Source organism: Schistocerca nitens, chromosome 4 (assembly GCF_023898315.1).
Source record: "Schistocerca nitens isolate TAMUIC-IGC-003100 chromosome 4, iqSchNite1.1, whole genome shotgun sequence".
Taxonomy (NCBI): Eukaryota; Metazoa; Arthropoda; class Insecta; order Orthoptera; family Acrididae; genus Schistocerca; species Schistocerca nitens.
This window is the reverse complement of record NC_064617.1, coordinates 609,367,003-609,383,523: the sequence shown is the minus strand read 5'-3', so window position 1 is coordinate 609,383,523 and position 16,521 is coordinate 609,367,003.

The window sequence follows — 16,521 nt, the reverse complement described above, 5'->3', positions numbered from 1 at the left end:
AAAGCATCCGGACCAGACGAGATACCCGTAAGATTCTACAGTGATTATGCTAAAGAACTTGCCCCCTTTCTATCAGCAATTTATCGTAGATCTCTGGAAGAACGTAAAGTACCTAGCGACTGGAAGAAAGCGCAGGTCGTTCCCATTTTCAAGAAGGGTCATAAATCAGATGCGAATAATTATAGGCCTATTTCGCTTACGTCAATCTGTTGTAGAATAATGGAACATGTTTTATGTTCTCGTATTATGACGTTCTTAGATAATACAAATCTCCTTCATCATAACCAACATGGATTCCGCAAACAGAGATCATGTGAAACTCAGCTCGCCCTATTTGTCCAAGAAATTCACAGTGCCGTAGACACTGGCGAGCAGATTGATGCCGTATTCCTGGACTTCAGGAAGGCATTTGATACGGTTCCGCACTTACGTTTAGTGAAAAAAATACGAGCTTACGGAATGTCGGACCAGGTTTGTGATTGGATTCAGGATTTCCTAGAAGAAAGAACACAACATGTCATTCTTAACGGTTCAAAATCTGCAGATGTAGAGGTAATTTCGGGAGTACCGCAAGGAAGCGTGATAGGACCTTTATTGTTTACAATATACATAAATGACTTAGTTGACAACATCGGTAGCTCCGTGAGGCTATTTGCAGATGACACGGTTGTCTACAAGAAAGTAGCAACATCAGAAGACTCGTACGTACTCCAGGAAGACCTGCAGAGGATTAATGAATGGTGCGACAGCTGGCAGCTTTCCCTAAACGTAGATAAATGTAATATAATGCGCATACATAGGGGCAGAAATCCATTCCAGTACGATTATGCCATAGGTGGTAAATCATTGGAAGCGGTAACGACCGTAAAATACTTAGGAGTTACTATCCGGAGCGATCTGAAGTGGAATGATCACATAAAACAAATAGTGGGAAAAGCAGGCGCCAGGTTGAGATTCATAGGAAGAATTCTAAGAAAATGTGACTCATCGACGAAAGAAGTAGCTTACAAAACGCTTGTTCGTCCGATTCTTGAGTATTGCTCATCAGTATGGGACCCTTACCAGGTTGGATTAATAGAAGAGATAGACATGATCCAGCGAAAAGCAGCGCGATTCGTCATGGGGACATTTAGTCAGCGCGAGAGCGTTACGGAGATGCTGAACAAGCTCCAGTGGCGGACACTTCAAGAAAGGCGTTACGCAATACGGAGAGGTCTATTATCGAAATTACGAGAGAGCACATTCCGGGAAAAGATGGGCAACATATTACTACCGCCCACATATATCTCGCGTAATGATCACAACGAAAAGATCCGAGAAATTAGAGCAAATACGGAGACTTACAAGCAGTCGTTCTTCCCACGCACAATTCGTGAATGGAACAGGGAAGGGGGGATCAGATAGTGGTACAATAAGTACCCTCCGCCACACACCGTAAGGTGGCTCGCGGAGTACAGATGTAGATGTAGATGTAGAAGTTCTTAAATGAATTCTGGTCGAAAAGTAAGCAGGACCAGGTTACGCAAAGCATATTGATGATGCCAAATTGTAACGAAGGTGGTATAAGAGATCCAGTGGCGTGTTATCAGGAAATTCGGAGACGAAATAGGTATTTGGATGTGCCATACGGAACTGGGGAGCTCATTAGGATCTGTATAACGAAGTTGCCAGTGAGATTGCGCAGAGATATAGTGATAGCAGGCAGAGGCTTAGACGATTCCGCGTCATTTCAGCACATGTTACAGGAACTGGGTAATGAGAGCAACATCGTGAACGGAGACACGACTCATAGGTCAGACAGTGTCGAGGATAGGAACGGCAGAAACTATCAGAAAGACAGGAGAGCATGGAATCCTGGCATTTCAGTCTTGTCAAAATGGATTGAAGGATAGGAGAAACTAATCCAACATATCAGCCCTTAGCATCTTGCCTTAAAACACATGCCGCTGGCACTGAAAATTGTCTATGTAGCAGACATACTCTACTGATATGTGGGAATGCAAATACCATACTTCTGATCAGAGAATAAAACACCAGTAATGGCATCTGTTAGGCTGGTCTCTCAGAGCAAAATTTGCAAATTTTTATTTCGAACAGTAAAGTAAAAGGACTGTTTCCTCAAAGAAACCAGTTGCTAAAATGTTATGTAATAATGCCAATGAGTCCAGTTTAATTAGTGCGATTTGACTATTGCAGGTACTTAACACGTAATGTGAAAAAGTCAACATTGTGACCGAAGTTTTTAGATTAGCTGCAATCTGATCGGTAGTATGTCATTGTCATAGTGACAGTTATGAGGTGCTGCGTATGGTTGTTCGGAATCTGGTGTTAGGGAAAGAGGCCACTAGCACCAAAGTTTCTAACACTTGGACTGTCCCATTTCTCCCAGCTTTTATATTCTCTGCACACATTTAATTTTCATGTAAGCACAGATTCCTAACTAGCAAATTCTTTACGGTGTATAGTGGACCATTCAGAGTGAGGTGTATTGTCCATGAAAATGCTGCACTGATTGAGACGATCAAGGGAAAACAATCTCGTGGGCTTCATCACATTTCTAACATCAAATTATGGAAAAGTTATGGATAGATCGAAAGTAGGCAATTTATGGTAGATAGTCAGTGTATTTATTTGTGGTGTGTAACGTTGTGCAGGGTCAAATCGAACATAAGAATTTTCAGGCGGGATGTCAGGAAGTATGACAGAATAGACTGGTCGAATGAGTCATGAACAGGAGTCGACTGAGTGGTGTATGTACGTATTTTTTGTCATATGAATAAGGATCAAGCAGAAATGACGTGATGAGTAATGAGAGGATAAAGATGGTAGATAGTGAGAGATGCGACGTGATAAATAGTAGTTGATAAAGGTGATATTTAAGGAGAGAAGCGACGTGAAGCAGTGTGATTAATAAAGAGAGATTCGACGTGATGAAAATAATGTGGAGATGTCTTAGACGTATGTTACAGAGAGGCCTGTGTATGCTGCAATAGAGATTGATGCCAATGGCGAAGGAAGATCAGGAAATGATGAAGTAGTGGACGGACGGAGAGCCGAAATACGAATGACGAGATGAGGACAACTGCACAGCGTGAAAGGAAATAAAGGGAGTATGAGATCCAGATGGTGAACGTTGTGGAATACTGACGTAAGATGTAATATAAGTGTAAATCTAATTCTTACGATAACATTTGCAAAATAAAAAAAATAATTTTTGTTATTGTTGTTGAAGCCTGGTACCAGTATAACTAATCAAAACGGTACCAAGAATGTGTACAGTTATTTTGCAGGATGAATAATTTGTGTGTTTTTTGTTCTTAGATGAAATGTCGCAATTCTAAGTTGTATTTAGCAGGATGAATAATCGGTAAAGTGAATGCAGAGGTAAGCCGATGGAGAGAAGTGCCAGAGTGAAAGGACGAATTCGGAGACTGGAATGCTATCTCCGAAACAGCTTCATGTGTTATGTGGTTGAGTATAAGGGAGCAAAGGTATGGTGTGTTGTCGTGGGTGTGGTGGTGTTAAGGTTAGCTGACTTCTAGACCTATTCTGTTAGTGTATTAATGGATTGAATGAGAAGGAAAATGTGATGTCTGGTGAGTGAGAGTCGTAGAGTAGTGTGATCAATGCGCACACTCCTGTAAAGGGGATGCTACCGATCCATAACTAAAACATTATTGTGTTTATTGTTTGATTTGGATGAACCTCGATGGCAGGTCAAGATCTGACATCATGTGGATGGTTCATACATGTCCTAGAAATGTTGTTATATATAATAAAAAGGTAAAATATATAAAGAGATACTAATTTCAGTCTGTCACATGCACAAAGGTGCATTGTATGTTGTAGATTTAGAGTCATCAGTTTCTAAAATGTTTATTGTGTTAAGATGTTAAAGTAGTTTACTATTTAATAACATGTGGTAGGTAATTGTGAGCTGTGTAGATTATTTCTTATTTCTTTTGTTAGAACACTTTCAAGGAGTATTAATTTCAGTCTGTCACAAGCACAAAGGTTCACTGTATATTGTAGTTTTAGAATCAACAGTTTCTAATATTTTCACTGTGATAGGATGTTAGAGTAGTCTACTATTTGATATTGTAATTGTGAGCTGTATAGATTGTTTCTTATTCCTTTTTTTTTTTTTTTGACACTTTCATGTTTTCTATGAGGGACAACAGGTACAATCAATAGCACAAGTGTGGGCTGTATATAGAAAAGAGATAAATGTTGATGTTGTATGTGTAGAAAACTAGGGTGTATGAATTTATGTTTTTTAGAACAAAGATTCTTTTATTACCAATATATCTAATAGATGATACATGTAATCAATGAGTATTTAAATACTGTAAGAATATCCTTTTGTCTGTAATGTTGTGAGATGTACGAAAGGGTCTGACTGATTGGGTGTCGTAGCGCTGAGGGGCTACACAGAACGCGCCCGTACCACATAAGCCAAGCAGACGTCGGCATGGGAGAGGCAACAGAGCCGGTGCGCTCCCCACTCCACTGCCAGTCAAGGTACACTCCACGTGCCCGCTACAGCAGGTCAACGGCCTGGAGCGACACGCACGTACCACTGGCCATTCATAAGTTCCGCCACCCAAACGACTGGGGAAAGTACCCCGCGGAGGCAACAGCGGGTGGTTTCTTCTGCTCAACGGCTCGCGCGGCGGCGCCACAGCAGAATGAACGACGCGCGGCAGAGCCCGGCGGGCATTTTTTACCAGCAACTATCAACTAGTACTGGACTGTGGAGCCATGAAACAAGATGACTGCTCGTATGTCTCCATAAGGTGGAAAGTTAAGGACTGGTGTTTCCATGTTGTGAGTGGTGGAAAAGATTTTGTCTTTAGCAGACAGGACGATTGTTTTGTTTTGTCTTGACCACTGAACAGTGGGATCCATAAACTTTTGGCAGTGACTTGTTAAGTGTGCTTTGTGAATTGTATGTTGGACGCTTGGTATACTTAAAGAGGACAGTTGTCGTTTGGTGATTAATTATTGTATTAACACAAGAAACTAAAGTGGGACATTGACATTTGCATTTGTAGTAGGAGACATTTCTTTAATTGGTGCAGGAATAAGTGCTGTTTGTTGGAACTTACGACTTTTAATTACACCATGAACTGAAAGGACAGAACAGTGGGTAATAGTAGTTGTAGGGCCATTTTTGGACGACCAGATTCGTGTGGATGGTACTCTGAGAGTGACTATGACATTTGTGTTTAATGTGAGATACAGTTTACTGTTCAGTGCGTGTTCAAAATTCCGATTTGAGTGACTTAAAGACTTTCGTCCAGGTAACCATGGGAGAGCTTTGACACCGAGACAGTGTTTCTGGGGAACCTGTCAGCCACTTTTTTGACCCCAAGAAAATCACAGAATGAAATGATTCCGTGTGACTCGCAAGATAGGGATTAATGTATTTGTACTTGTAATTGTGTAAATTTTTTTTATATGTTTCATTCCTGAAGGGACAGCAAGTGTAATTGTATTTCAATAACATTTGTGTTTAGAATAGTTAGTTTTTTTTTTTGTTTGTTCTGGGCTACCGGTTCACGTAGCATGTTTATTAGAAAATTTGGAACAATGATGCTTTAATTATTAGCCAGTGGCGTAATACTAACGTAGCGGCTCTTGTTGCATGGGTCAGTAAGGTTGTCACAGGGGACAAGAGTTTGCATTGCACAACAAATATAGGAGTTAATTGATGCATTTTGATGTCGTGAACAGTAATGATCTTGTTGGTGTGTTGACTGAAGCCATTTATTTTCATTATCACAGTGGTGATATTTCACATTAAAGTGTAACGAAGGCTAGTTGAAATGCAAGTTCTTGTCGTCCAAATGTGTAACAACAGAGAAATGAGCAGTAGAGTAAGATACGAGAGCTACTGGTGGATTCAAGCACTTATTGCTAAACTATTTACTGCGTGTATTGATCAAAGTTGATGGACTGACTGGTTCAGCAGCAGGTATTTGTACTGGTGAACAAGGATAAGGTTAAACTCACAGTCGAGTAGTGGTGGCAATTGCTTAAGTGATGATAGTTAACGAGGTATGACATGATGTCTTAGGTTGACTATATTACGTAACCAGTATGTAACTTGTGGTATATTTCATTGTTTTTCTTCTCAGTTTTATTTCTCTGTAGGTTTGATATATATTTTAGAGTACTGTTATGGAGCCTGACTTCTACGTGTAACTAGTGTACGCAATTTTTTTCTTTTGTCGATTTTGTTTTGTATTTAGACATTGCCGTGTAAAGATTATTACAACGCAATTTATGAATGTCAGATTACTTGTTCTGTGTTCGGACGGGGAGCTATTTAAAATTTCATGAGTACAATTAGTATTTTTTTTATTTGTCATAGAATTAGTGAAATAATAGGTTTGTTTATAATTAAATAAATCTTCTGCTACCAGTCACGATTTTTCTTTATTTTACTATTCGCACGACGCGTTTCGAGAAATAATTCTCATTTTCAAGTGCGTTTTTTTTTATGTGTGTTAAGCCATTTCTTTTGATGTTGTCAGTGTGTGTGAGTCTGCTTCATTTTGTTGACTTTTACTGTAATACATAAGAAACGCGATTTTTTAGTTGGGTATCAATTCTTTCTGTGAGGTTAGTGGCTAAAGTTTGAGAACAATTTGTACTTACAGTTATCTAATGGTCCATTTGTGTAGAGTCTCACACACACTTAACATCACACACAACTTGTACACTTTACACATCGAAAATATCTTATATAAACAAAACAGTTACAGAGATCTTCTTACAGGTAGTTCACAGAGATAACATTATAGGTCTTCCACAGATTATGATATGCTTTTGTACAGAGGTTATTTATCTTAACAGTTTGATTTTACAATTGTGCTTATTTATATGTTTTACTATTTTTATTTAAGTATATTATCGAAACATCTGAAGAAATTCACTGATTCACTTTCAAGTTTTTTATTTAATATTTTATCTTCATATTTTCTGTAATGTGAATATATCTCCAGTTCTTCAAGCAAATCCATTTTATGTCCTTTATTTAGTCGGTGGAGTACTTTGACATTTTGCTCTATTTTTCCAAATGGGTGTCCTGTATTATGTATGTGTGTTGCTATTGCTGATGTAGTGTGTTTGTTGTGTGTGTATCCTCTAATGTGCTCTGTGTACCTGGTGTTAATATTTCGGCCTGTTTGTCCTACGTAGAACTTGGAGCATTCCTGGCATGTTACCTTGTATATTCCAGAGTCTGAATATGGATCATGATTACACTTTATATTATGTATTAGTTTTTGGTGTAGTTTATTGGATGCAGAAAACCCAATTTTTACTCTGTGATTTTTGAAAATATTTGTAATCTTCTGTGATTCATTGCCTATGTATGGAATGCTAGATATATATTTGTTTTTCTCTTTTTCTTCTGTGGTGCAGTTTTTACCTGGGTTTCTCTTCACTTTGTCTAAGATTGTGTCAACCATGGAAGCATTGTAACCATTGGCAACTGCAATCTTCTTCACTGTGTTTATTTCTTGTTGCATATTTTCTTGGTTCAATGGTATTTTAGTTGCCCTATGCAGCATTGACCTGTATGCTGCCTGTTTATGGATATTTGGGTGAGATGAGGTTGCAGGGATTGTGGTGTCAGTCATTGTGTTTTTCCTATAAATTTTGAATGTGCATGTGTTGTTGTGTCTTGTAATATTTAGGTCCAGAAAGTTGATACTTTTATTTTGCTCATGTTCCACTGTAAATTTGATTTTCTCATTTAGATTATTGAAATGATTAAGAATGTGTGTGATGTCTTTGGTATCTCCTTTCACTAACAGTAGTGTGTCATCTACATATCTCCTGTAAAATTCTATTTTCTTTAGGCAAGGTTCTTGGCTGTCAAATAATTTTTGTTCTAAGTGATTTATGTATATGTCAGCTATGGTACCGGATATACATGATCCCATTGCTAGGCCATCTGGTTGCTTATAAATGTTGTCTTTAAAGGTAAAGTAGTCGTGACTTAGGGTTAGCTGAAGGAGTTCCATAAATTCGACAATCTCTGTGTATGAAAGTTTCTTGTGTTGCATAAGGTTCTTTTGTATTACTGTTAGAGCTTCTTGTATGGGTATGTTTGAATAAAACTGCACCACAGAAGAAAAAGAGAAAAACAAATATATATCTAGCATTCCATACATAGGCAATGTATCACAGAAGATTGCAAATATTTTCAAAAATCACAGAGTAAAAATTGGGTTTTCTACATCCAATAAACTACACCAAAAACTAATACATAATATAAAGTGTAATCATGATCCATATTCAGACTCTGGAATATACAAGGTAACATGCCAGGAATGCTCCAAGTTCTACGTAGGACAAACAGGCCGAAATATTAACACCAGGTACACAGAGCACATTAGAGCATACACACACAACAAACACACTACATCAGCAATAGCAACACACATACATAATACAGGACACCCATTTGGAAAAATAGAGCAAAATGTCAAATTACTCCACCGACTAAATAAAGGACATAAAATGGATTTGCTTGAAGAACTGGAGATATATTCACATTACAGAAAATATGAAGATAAAATATTAAATGAAAAACTTGAAAGTGAATCAGTGAATTTCTTCAGATGTTTCGATAATATACTTAAATAAAAATAGTAAAACATATAAATAAGCACAATTGTAAAATCAAACTGTTAAGATAAATAACCTCTGTACAAAAGCATATCATAATCTGTGGAAGACCTATAATGTTATCTCTGTGAACTACCTGTAAGAAGATCTCTGTAACTGTTTTGTTTATATAAGATATTTTCGATGTGTAAAGTGTACAAGTTGTGTGTGATGTTAAGTGTGTGTGAGACTCTACACAAATGGACCATTAGAAAACTGTAAGTACAAATTGTTCTCAAACTTTAGCCACTAACCTCACAGAAAGAATTGATACCCAACTAAAAAATCGCGTTTCTTATGTATTACAGTAAAAGTCAACAAAATGAAGCAGACTCACACACACTGACAACATCAAAAGAAATGGCTTAACACACATAAAAAAACCGCACTTGAAAATGAGAATTATTTCTCGAAACGCGTCGTGCGAATAGTAAAATAAAGAAAAATCGTGACTGGTAGCAGAAGATTTATTTAATTATAAACAAACCTATTGTATCTACAGTCGCAGGCTTTCACAAACCATTTATAATGGATCAAATCAAAGAATTAGTGAAGTTTGGATTACTCATAAAAATAACGAAGATGCCACAACTAAGCAAATTTTATCTCAACATTATTTTTTATTTGTATGATGTAATGTTTTATTTGTCATGTGGATTGTTGTAAATTTGTATGTGTACATTACTCCGGATTGTGGAGAGTACAATAATGCAACAACTGGGTCAATAATTTGGTAAAGTAACAGCATTTGGTCGTCTATTTGAGGTCACCAGGGGCTAAGGTCTCCTCCTGGTTATTTTGATGACTTGCTACGTTTGTTCTAATACAGTTTTCTTAAAAAAAAAAATGTTCGGAACTACCCTCGCATTGCAAGGATAGTACCATGCCATTTTTTTCTGCATGGGTAGTCGGTGGTGAAAGGGTACAGTACCACCCGACATTGAAATAGGTACAACATACTTCATTATTTTTGTCAGAACAACACTTTTTTTTGTAAAATAACTCAATTTCAATTAATACAGCGAAGCCGGATACCAGTGTGGGAAAGAATGACAATTTATTTATTTATTTGATCACATGTGCACTCTCACAAAGTAAATCCCTACATCCAGTTTTGTGAGATCTGTGAAATGAATGAATGTATGGTCGTCTGCTAACTGCAGATAGTGAATGTGAATATATGATCATCTTTGAGACGATCCTTTGGCCACCTTTGGTGGGACCAAAGAGATGAAATTTACCTGAGCCTTGAGCGCCTGAAATGTGGCTGACCAATATGGTAGCAAGGTGCTCCCCCACTTCAGCAGAGGTGCAAGAGGACCTGAAGAACGGCCATGTTTCAGCACTCTGCCGCTGGATCTTGTGTTGTTAAGACCTGTCTTAGGTGTGCTCCGTAAAGACAAAAGAGTGGAGACATGGTATGCATGTGGAATATTTAAGAGTAGTTTGAAATAATAATTTCTCTATTTCAGGAACTTTTGTGGGGAGAATTAAATGTCAGGCAGGTAATATTAATGGGACCGTAGTAATATTCGGAAGTGACCAACGGTCACAATGAAACCACGTGTAGCAATAAGTTGAAATACTTCCGAGTGTTTAAGTTAAGCTGAATTACTAGCGTGTGTACAATAAGTTAAAATATTTAAGAAATAGCGTGTGTACCATAAGTTGAAATATTTAAGAAATGGCGTGTGCAGGACTTGAAATTAGAGACGAGTACTTCCACGTGGTGAGTACTGTGTGAGTCTCAATCTGTGTATGAGACAAAGGATAAAGAGAAGTACTCGTCCATGGTATCAGTTGAGGACTTGCGTGTGTGATGAATATGTTCTTAATATTACTTTGCGTGATATGATTCCGTGTGACGCTAGATTCAAACTCTGAGAGAGAAGCAAGGTGAGTCGGCCGTCTATCCAGCAACGCCACTTGGCTTGCATTGCACAGGAAGACGTGCGTATATCTCCAGAGTTCATAGTAGGAAAGTAGAATTACAAAGAGGGGCAGTGTCGTGTGAAACTGGGATAAATACTAATTGAAATGGGAAAGCTGAAAGTGATAGTGTTGTAACTATTTATTGTATTGTATTCCATGTTGTAGTGTGGTGTATGTCATGTAATTTGGGTATGTGTGGTTTGCATGGGAGAGTAGCAAGGTAGTTTCAAAAGATTAGTGGGTTATGCTTGTTCCTTCAGTACCGCTCGATCTGGAGGAAAGTTTCTTGATGATGATTGTGAGAGTCGAAGTGTGAGATATAATAAAAGATCCACCATCCTATCCAGAAAGTGCACTGTAGCGTTAAATAATTACGAGACCATAAGGTAGAGAATCACTGGGCGGAATTTCTCATGCGTTATTGTTGTAGGTTATAGAATTTGTGTGTTTAGGTTACAGAATTTATCGGAATAAATAAGATAGTGAAAAGAAAAAGATTGGTGGACTTTTCCTTCGAATTGTATGTTGTCATGATGTCCCGAATTTATAATGTGTGCACCATTCATATTCAGTGCGGTGGCCACGTGTTGATAAAAGCCGTTAAATAAAAGACAAAAAGAAAATGTGGTATTGCCAGAGCGTAGTGAACAGTCAGAGTTCTGTAAATCACTGATAGTCAGATGTGCGTTTCCGTTGCGTATTATTCATACAGGAGGATAATTTGTAACTTAATTGTGAGTACGAGAGTTCATGTTACTCGATAAATAAGAATGAATCCACTCGCTTGGCAGACCACTCATCTTGCAGGCCTGACTGCTTGATGCCACAGTATGAGCAAGGCATGTGGGTGCCTCTCAACATAATTACAGACGTGGGAGATTACTTCCACACAGCAACTACAACTAATCTCGTTGTCTAGTCATCACAAGGGCAATGAGGAGGCGATGACCGCTGCAGTTGGTGGCTTGCTGCATAAAAAATTCAACGCAGTGTAAAGTGTAAGAGGTACTAGCTCGTAGTTCCAAAGTGGCGGGAGAGTAACATAATAGCTCCTCTATGGAAGTGCTCCAAACAGCTATATCGTACTCAGAACGACATCTTTAGAAATTTTGTCATCATGATGGTTCAAATGGCTCTAAGCACTATGGGACTTAACATGTGAATTCATCAGTCCCCTAGACTTAGAACTACCTAAACCTAACTAACCTAAGGTCATCACACACATCCATGCCCAAGGCAGGATTCGAACCTGCGACCGTAGCAGCAGCGTGGTTCCGGACTGAAGCACCTAGAACCGCTCGGCCAAAGCGGCCGGCTGTCATCATGAAACGTCTCGCTTCAGTAACCAGTAGAACTACAGGTAAGAAACATAAAATACTGCGGAACCCCTACTGAAAATATACCAATCTGTTAATGAAACCATATCACTGAATATTCTGTTAACTGTGTTTCATTCAGTAATTGCTCTCACAGCCACATTATCGTATCTATGTTGTAGTCCAGTAGAATTATTTGAATATGACAAAAGACTTCACGTTTAATAAAGACAGCCATTTGTTGCACGGTACTATGATGAGGCACCAGTTGCATTAGTGTAGTGCATGTTAATAGCGCTTCCTGTTAGGTTTATGAACAAAACAGATTCAAGTTTCAGAGAAATTTTCAACAAATATTCCACCTCGTTATCAAACATCGTGTGATGATGCGCAGTTAGATTTCGATCCCACATATGTAGCGACATGCTGATTGTGAGTTACGCCACCTTAAAGTACAATCGTTAAAACAATACAAACAAAAATAAACAAAACAAATTTTCTTGTTTGATCGATAAGGTGCAATTAAGGCAAACACATGCAGGGTGCCATATTAGAAGAAGTGCAGTAGGCATGTTTGCCAACCAAGCTCCTTGGTATTGTATTCCAGGTCGCATTTGTTTCTCCGCGGCTGCAAGACATCTCGTTTGTTGGCAATGAATATCAACTGCGGAGGACACATCCCTGTGAAGCAGTTTGTAACATAAAACACCTTCTTTGTGCCACCAGATCTATATCACTAACAGTACATTTTGTGGACGTATACAGGCAATCGTTTGAGATAATGTTTGTTATGGTTTACGCAATGTCGTTTCCTTATGAAGTTACCATACAATACCTTAAATCGCCATCAGATCACACTGATTTAGGTTTAGTGTGACCTCTTTAAATCTATTACGGCGAATGTCAGGATCAGTCCTTTTAAAGGGCACAGACGACTTCCTTCCCCATCCTTCCCAGTTCGAGATTCTGCTTCACATCTAATCTCGTTTTTGGCGAGACATTGTACCGTAATCCTTCTTCCTTTCTTTTAATCTCAATGTAACTATTGAAGACAAGTGTCGCACGAAGGTTAAACGGTCGTCACATTTGCCAATTATCGGATAGACTGTCACTGACCCTAGTAGTAATTTGCAGAAACGTTCCTCATGAACGCCTTTTTATCTTCCTGAATGGGTTGATTAATTTACCCCAAAATGTTCGTACTTGAAAGAGTACAACTTGATTTTCTCGATAGCATTCGCTCCACACAGGACACAGGTGTTTCGTATTGCCTCTACTGCTTTCACCCTTTATAAAGACAAAACAGAACATAATGTCACAAATGTTAGACTCCGTTTTATAATGCATAAAAGACGCTTCTCATGGCGCCAAAAACGAGAAATATTCAAGTTGTCATGGCACGAGTTATACCACAAACTTGAACAAAATAAGACCTCGTTAAATACGCTTATTGCAACATGCCATAAGAATCGCCATGGAGCATTCTAAAACGCAGTATTATATCATACATAACGTTACATAATTTTATACTTGCTAATTTGAGCGCAGAGAAGTCGGCTGGCGATCATAGGCTCTATACCAGATACGTCGCGATCACTTGGAAAGACGCCGATCTGGCCGATGGCGCTGAAATTGGTCTTACCATGACAGATATCTATGAGCTCTTTCACGTACATGTTTCTGCAAGATTTTTCTGTAACTGGAGATAAATGAACAAAACTGTCTCTGACCTTCTGTCAAACTGATGCTCTTAGCTGACAGATGGAATAAACAGACAGATGGAATACGGCTTCAAAAAAGAAAGAAAAAGGATGAGTCTGATATCACGGCTTTGTGTTTGTACTGCATGATACTGACCACGAATAAATTACAACAACAGCTCGAGTGGAGGTCAACACTTCTCGTGCCGTGTAGTGCGTACCCCATTATGACAAGAACATGATGCTAACACATGTGAAATTTGGTGGTTGATTGAACTGAGGCTAGCTTGTAATGGCTAAGGTGTGGGTTCGATTCCCTCTGAGGGTACCAGCTTTTAACAGCCACAAACGTACCCTCTTCAGCTCCAGTAATGCCAAGTAAAGAGCGCAGGACTGTGCCGTGGTTCGACGTCATCATTAAACTGGAACAGAGATGGATTAGTTTTGGCTATCAGAGGCAGAAGTCACTGCCTACAAAATCTCTGTCTCTAGTAAGCTTTCTTACACTAGTAATGTTACTTTAGTTCATGAACTAGTCGTCATGTAAGGTCATAGGACTTTCATTTCTTAATTGACCTTGATATTTTGAAAATATTGGAACTGGACTGGGATTCGAGCTCCGATTCCAATTTTTCTCTGGATTTGAACCCTTCGAGATAATGCTGTCCTATCATTTCGTTGTTTCCTCATGATCCCAAACTCCTCCAGGTCTCTACGAACAGTGTGATCCTAACTACTAGTGACAAAGTGTATGATATTTGACCCCTCTTCGTGTGGGGTCAACAACGACGATATGTGGGGGCTGGAGTCCCAGGCAGCAAAAAACTATTCGTTGCATTACCTCTAGCTGAACTTGTGCACATCTCACCTATAGTGAAGAAACAATAAATATTTCATTTCTATTCGTAAATGTAGGACAAGAGGGAAAGATGCCAGGTTCGAATCCCTACCAGGCAAAAATCGTTTATATCGTCGTTTCAGGTTTCAGCATCTGACATTCGACTGTGCTTAATTAACAATTTATATAGGTACTGGGCTCTACTCCCCCCCATCACCACAACTATAACATAACCTCCATGGTTTCCCTTTGCGGTGGTAAGCGTATCGTCATTTATTTCCAGGTTCGGTCATTCGGTCTTGTAAAATGATACCGTTGAACAGCTCGATATTTTATGTATCTTTATGCCTAGTCGAGTCTCGATCAGACACGCAAGCCTTGTTTGGTTAACAGTGGGTTCAAATTCGGATTACAAATAACAACTCCTCATGTCATTTAATGAGTGTGTTATGACTTCTGAAGTGTCACTTGTTGTAATGAAGTTTAATTTAGAAGCGTTAGGGCCATTCTCATCTCCAATAACATGTTTTCTAATGTTTGTTGTATGACAGTATTGATTTGCATCTGGACTGACTGCCATAATGAGAAGTGTTCTCTAGTTATCTCTTGTGGTAGTCATGTGTGTAGTCAAACGACTACCCCGTACGTTTTCGGCGTGTAGAGGACCTGTGATGCAGCTACACTTTTTTTGCTGTCAAGTGTACCTGTACAGAGAGAATTCTTGATCAGTTCCTTGGCACCCGTAGGAGGTAATTCTTCGTCCTACTTAGATTCCGCATGCCCCCAAGCAGTGTAATGCCACTCAGCTGAAAGGTGTCAAGAGAAGGGTTGACATGTGGGTCATAGGTTGGGGGTTGGAGAATGAAGACCTTCCCACTGTGGGAAGGGGCGTTGGGCAGAATTGTGGTGAAATTAGGTACCAATATATCATTAACTCAGCTTATACCTCACATGAACTTGTGAGCTCTGGCCTTTTTTTCGCAAATGTCGACACCATGCTGCTTGAAGCGTCACCGATCCGGAGGGTGATATCTTAGGGGGCCCGCTTTTGCATCATTATGGGGGAGCTAAATTTCACACTTCTGCGTCGCAGTAGGGAAAAGTATGGGGTTTCAAATATGTGACCCTTCAATTCTTCTGCGCATCGTACACAGAACTCGACCGAGTGAGCTGACAACTATGTCTCTTGCGACTACGCGCCATTTCCGTGTTCTTCACAGAGATTGGTCAATATCTGTCGCTGTTCATGTCCCTTAGATACCCTACAGATACTGCAGTGGAAAAGCAGTTTGTTTAAAAACTGCGTTTCCAACTCGTCCCCCTGCCCACTTCCCTTCCAACCTAAAGCAAAAAAGGAAAACATCTGCAACTCTCTCTCCCAAAATTCCCTGTTCTACAAAATCAAATGTCTTCTTTCAACATTTTCGATGTCCTCAGTTACGTCAGGTAATAATCACACAGTGTTCAGCAATATTCCAGAAGAGGTCGAACACCATCGGGCTGGCAATCTCCTTAGTAAACGTCTTGGGTCTTCTAAGGGTTGTGTCAATAACCCAACATTTGTTTCACTTTCGCCACATGTGATGTTTCCCAGTTACGTTGTGTATATCTGTAACCACCAGGACTTTCGTAAAATTTGTTTTACTTATCAATTTCTCGAAGCTTGACAAAACGTTCTTAGTAACCATGTGGAGAATCGCTCACATTTTATTGTTTATGGCCAATTGTCACGTCTTCACAGTGAAGATATATTTTCAACATCATTTTGCAGTTCTATTTGCTCTTATAAGGAGTACTAGACGACAGTTTTACCTGCCACAAATCTAAGAGAAATGTTGTGATCGTCTGCTAAATACACTCCTGGAAATGGAAAAAAGAACACATTGACACCGGTGTGTCAGACCCACCATACTTGCTCCGGACACTGCGAGAGGGCTGTACAAGCAATGATCACACGCACGGCACAGCGGACACACCAGGAACTGCGGTGTTGGCCGTCGAATGGCGCTAGCTGCGCAGCATTTGTGCACCGCCGCCGTCAGTGTCAGCCAGT